Source organism: Lineus longissimus, chromosome 19 (genome assembly GCF_910592395.1).
Source record: "Lineus longissimus chromosome 19, tnLinLong1.2, whole genome shotgun sequence".
NCBI lineage: Eukaryota > Metazoa > Nemertea > Pilidiophora > Heteronemertea > Lineidae > Lineus > Lineus longissimus.
Window position 1 is genome coordinate 8,369,461 of NC_088326.1, and position 6,257 is coordinate 8,375,717.

Here is a 6,257-nt window from a genome sequence, read left to right on the forward strand (position 1 = left end):
TTACTCCTGGTTCTCGTTCTATAAAGAATTATCAATGAAAATCGATATCGATCTATGTAAAACAGATAGTAATACTAAGTCAATTAAGAAGCACATGCAAGATTGATATACATTATTCTGGTATAAAAACTTTTATCAGAAATACATAGGTTAAAACGAGGGGAATTTTTGTACATATGTATCATATAAGAGTAGATTCGACTAGGAAAATTATTTTGATGATATTCACAATAAGGAACACAGGTTCTACCTCACCTAATTACGATTAAGTATTCATTGTCTTTGAATTGAGGAGGGCCGTCACAGCCGCCCTGTTATTCCAAGGGATGAGAGATGGTGTACTCACTGCCTATCATCGGATATTAAGGCTATCGATGATGAGATGGACTTCTTATGTTCTTGTCCCTTGCTCTCCAACGTGATAAATATTTAAGCAAAGACCGACTAGGACTAAATAATGAAATTGCATCTAAAAAATTGATGCTTTACCTTTTATCAGCTGAAAATATTGTGGCTCGCCTCTCCGGCAAATTCACCAACTCTCTCTCACTCTTAAGTAATTCATGTATTATTTGACGGGACACACTAAACTAAAAGCCAAGAGCCAACAGCCAATACTTTATTTAAAAGCCAAGTGCCTCCAGGAAAGCTACGAGCAAAGGGAAAATATAGGAAAATGAATATAATTATTATCTTTGGGAGCCCGAGGCCCACAGCTGCTAATGAATAAAGTTTTTTTGTAACCGTTTATGACGTTGTAAGACATCGCCGCTTAGGGGGTTGTCTGCAGTCTGGATTTTTTATCGTACTATCGTTACGCCGTCTGTTTATATGGTGTATCTTGTGCCTGCACTTCATACACTCTGTACAGTCACACGTTTTTGTCATTCGGGCCGTATAAAATGGATCCGGGTGGGGATGCCAGCTCCCCAGAAAAACGCCTGGGGCCTACCGGCGATTTTACATGACCTGCTATCGCGTATTGGATATAACATTGACCAGTAGGACCGTGTAGATGGCGCAGTGATAGACAAGTACGTACGCCCAGCTGTCCAGTAAAAAAGGTGATCATGGCTCTTGACTACCTGCACAGAAAATTGCGTGATGCTGGGGGTGACTGCCCATAAGTCCGAAGGCCTTGTGAACCTTCGGACTTGTGGACCCTTTTACATTACTTTCGGACTCATGGACCTTCGGACTTTTGGACCTCCGGACTTATGGGCAGTCACCACGCATGCTACATGCGTCTGAGACAGTGCATGCTACATGTATTGCAGGCATACCTGGTACAGGTCGAATCAGGCATTATTTTAATTTACCATTAGCACCGCCATCGCTATCAGTCAACCAATGTCAGCCGGGTCCACTGTATCAAGTGTGTGTTTTCATCTATTTTTGGTGCACCCCAACATACACCGAGATGGTGACTTGTTGTTTGCGACCATTATCATTATTCTTGGTTACTTTACTTACTTTTACTTTTACCTACTGGTATACGCCTGCCTACTGTAGGTCGTTTATGCCAGCAACGGAAATATCGCCTATGGGATATACAGCAGCTGTTAGTTCTAATCAGCCGTGTCCCTACTTTGCAGAACATTACATTTGTTACCCACGACAACAACGACACTCTACTTGCCATCCACAAACTACAACAATCAACCCCACCATGTGCACGATTCATTGAAAACATCCTCCTTGCCCTGCAACCTGACAAGCCAACAGGAACTATCAGCAATGTGCATACCCTTGCGCACTGCACAAATACTGCCCAGAATCAGCTGGCTTCGTATACATGCTCATCAGCGGTACAAATCCTAATTTCGCACATGTCGGAGACATTACCAACTTTCGCTACCATCGGGTAGTGCGCAGGCGCGGCCATGACGCTACCGCGACGTCCAGCGTATGTACAGTCAATGCATAGGCGGCTAAGGAAAAACCCCTCCTATGGTCACATAAGTAACGGAAATGAAATATTTCACCTGGATCTGGCAACTTCAGGTGTTTATAAAGGCAGCCATATCAATTTTAAATCAAAAGGAAATAGTTCATACGCTTCCTTTTTGCTGTTGAAAATGAGTAGTCTAGTGTTATTACGAGGCCTTGAGAAACAGGAAAATGCTGAAATACACGATTTTCGAATGCAATTTGACAAAAAGTATGAGGCGGAATTGTTCTATTTCACCTGGCCTTATAAACTAGAGGTGTTCGTCAATAAAATCCAATATAAAAGTATTCTTTTTCAAAACATCCATCCACTTCCATTTTTTGGTTGAAATATGATCCATTCAACCTAATTTGGCTCATAAAAGTCCATAAAATCAGATTAGCGCACCAAAATCGTCTCCATCGAAAATCAAGTTCCCGCCAAGGATTCTACTTCAAGGGCTTTAGTTTCGCTTCTTCCCGCTAGATGGCGAAGGTGTGCCACCAGCTGAATGCTTTGGCCAACTGATTTTACAGTTCAAATGTGGGGTTTGGTGAGAACTAAGGGCCTCTCTTATCAAAGCAGGTTTTAACTAGGGATTGGTAGAGAGTCCATAACCTCTGAAAATGGGGTTGGCAGTCCTCTGCCTTTCTTTAAATTTTTCAGAATGACTGTTGAACAAAGAATCAAGAAGCTCTGCTGTCATTTGATCTCCAAAAGTGTCTTCAGAGTGAAACACAGGTAGTCAGAAGAGGCCTATCCCACAGAAGTACGGCTCAACTGAGGTTCCGCGTTTTTCAGTATGACACTACTGTCATACTCCTAGCCTATCCTAGGATTAAAATACAAACACCAAAGGGAGAATATTTAATCAACAATACAAATAAAACTTTATTGAGCATTTTGCTTCACTTTTGATTATGTTAAAAAGTACATACAAAAATATTTCAAAACAATTACAATAAAAAATATTTGAAAACTTCAACAATAAAAACTTTCAGTCCACGAAATTCATTAGTTACTCTAGAACAAATAGTTGCCAAACGCTGGTTCACACGCTCCGAGTAATCTTTGATTTTGTAGAACCGCAAAGCACAATTAAGCAGTGAAACATATGTGAGCTCCGGGTATTTAGCTTTAAGGCTACTTAACTCCTTAACAAACAGATTAGTAAGATTGAGGGAAAAGGCTATTGGTTCACTACATCTTGACCTAAGGTAATCAAATGATGTGACTGTTGCAACTTCCTGGGAGAATTTTATGAGCTGTACTTTACTGAGACAATCAGACATTCTGAAGACAGTGCTGGAGTGAAACTACAACCTTGTGAAAAATGTTTTCCTGAGTAAAGATGATCAAAGTTACACCTTACATGCATGTACAGTAGGCCCAAATCACAATGGCAAATAAATCATAAAGGATGCGACATCAAACGAACAAAGTGGCAACGTCAGTGGCAACCGACAACACTTTCAACACAAGGAACTCCTTTGGAAATCTGCATCCTTTGACTAACACACCATCTTGAACACAGTATGAACCATGGGAAAATGAAATCACAGTTTTGGCCTTCACTGGGAATGTAACCTTCACTCCTTGTCCTTTCTTGTCAAGTCTGTACCACCAGTTTTCAGGTAAGTTTAGTTCAGCAAAATCATCCCTGTCATACTTTAAAAAAGCTGGATCCTGATCATTGATATCATTTGGTTGTCCTTTGCCATAAAAAACGTAACGGAAAATGTCAAGTGGGAACGGGATTTTCACTTCAACACTGCCCTCTACAAGACCACGTTGAAGAGTTTCATAAAAATCTTTCGAAGCAAAGACGAGGCGTTTTGTGTCGATTAAGTCGATATCTGGATTGTTGAATTGATCGATCCACGCCTTGGGAATATGATAAGCTGGTTCCCATGTGACATCATAGAGTCCGAACCCTCTCCACTGTACTAGGTACTGCAGGGACTTCCCCTGAAAAAAGATACTTTATTAAAAACCTGCACACTGGTTGGGATCTAAGGGCCTGAACCGACTGTCCCGTTTTACCGCCGCAAGGAAAAATCCTTTATTCCAGAGCAAATGCCAGGAATTGAACAAAGGAATTCGCTGACCGTGCAGCTCGACAGGAGGAACAGGCCTTAAGGGTGTAAAAAATCAAGAAGGGGAGGCAAATGGTACTTATACTTGGCCTAGCAGGGTTACTGCAAGCGAATAAACACAAATATTTTTGGAGTGTGACCTGCTGCCAGTGGGTGCTGGATCACTGCCACTGGGAGGGTGGGGGGTACATAGCCTTTTTAAAAAAACAGACGGCTAACCCTGTCCCTGGAATCTATTTAGGCAGGCCGTCCAACAATGTAGGTCTCTAGTTTACCCCAAGTAGAAGTCAAAGAACGACGACACCCAATAATTTGTATTAGAATTTGAAATGGTTACACACCACAACAGTTTGCCGTGCATTTGTACACATTTGGCGTGTATATTTGCTAGCGTAGCAGGTTTGCGTTAAACACTTGCCTCTTTCTTCTTCGTTATTATTCTTTCTATGAAATATTGCTCGTCTAGAACAACGTTGGGTACTCGTACAGCCTTTCTGCGTTCAGTTTGGATCTTTAAGTCGAACAGTTCTGTGTAATTGACATTTTTTTTGCGTAGATTGTACGGCTGATCACACTGAAGCGCGGTTTCCATGGGCGCATCCATCTTGAAGGTGAGCGCCCCTAGCGGCGGCCAGCAAAAATAAAATGACAGCGAAAGTTGGTAATGAACAGCAAATACATTGTTCGACGCCTTCAGCAACATAACAGTGGACACGGTTCCCAATTTACCAACCAGCCACACCTACGCCCATGGCAGTGTCTCGTACTAGTCTACCACTTTCCCGCTGACGCCCACCATAGGGAAAATATCATTGCAAGGACGCTGTTTGAACATCGTTGGCATGAACTCGACGCACAAGACCATTTCGCCAACACTCGAAGCATTTTCACAAATGGGGAGATTGTCTTCAAACAGCTAAGGCAAGAAAACCATGACTTGGTATGGGAGGTGCTTGGCCAAGTACCACAATAGCAATGTAAGTGCCCCTACTTTCACCCTATTCCCATTTATACAACAGTACGTGCCTGAGGTATGCACACAAGTCCACTTTCCTTTCCCCCACTTCCAATTCATGACAACCACATTATTATATCGTTATCAAGACACTATCACATCATGAACCATGTACATGTCTGTTGAGAGGCAGCATTGACTGGCCCTGCCAGTGATGCTCTCTCTCACCGCCATTGGCAAAATAGCTTTCTATCTTGCCACATTATCTTCAAATGACATGCTTTTATCAATACATGTTACATATCCCAATGCTGTGCCAATATCATGTTGCGAAGTTGCTCATTATCATGATAATGACGATGATGATATATCCCTTCAATGTCCTTTCCTACAGCCTAAACATTTCATGCAGGGTTCTTGCTAATTAATGTGGTTTCTTTATGGCATGGGCAGTAACCTTGGCCAAGGCACTTAGAATAGATATCAGCAGATTGGTGGCATCTAGGGAAATAAATTCATGATCTTGGGTTCATCAGCTCCTTGCTACTTTGTTACTGACTATCTCTGTTGTGTTGTCCTTTGAACCTCAGTCGGGCCTGCGGCCCTCGATATTACCTAAGTCTCAGTGGCCTGTGGCATAACCAATCCCATTGTGAACCTAACGCCGATAGGCTTGTCTATACAGTATATTAACTTGTAAAAGTCTCTTTATGTCTGCCACCGCCTTAACTTCCAGATGCCTAATTTTTTAGTATGTGCATGTGTATTTTACCTGTGAAGCCATTCGACGACGTCTCCAATCCATATTTTCAGCGCAAAATGTTTTTTTCGTGTGTTATTTTCGTATGAATAGCTTACCAGTAGGTAATAGACGGTGCTGCCACCTAAGCCCCGCACCTGAGCTATAGGTGCAAGATCGCCCGGCCATTTTAAGGAATTCTGGTGGTACTGGCCTACACGCCAGCGTCCTGGGTTCGGAACACTTATCATTGTGATTCTTATCATTTTTGAGTGAATATATAATTAAAGTGAATAAACAAAAATTTGCGAAATATAGCTGTTCTGATCGCACAGGAGTTTTACTTTACGTACTGTTAAATTTGAGGATGGAATTTGACCACATTTGAAGTGCATAAGTGCCAATTAAGCCAGATAAATGAAGAAAACGACAAAGCCAGGCCGTCATGACATGCGCGCGCCGCCTGTTGTTAGTTGAATAAACTAATGTAATATAGATTCCCAGCCTCGACCAATATAAATATACTAGTATATATAT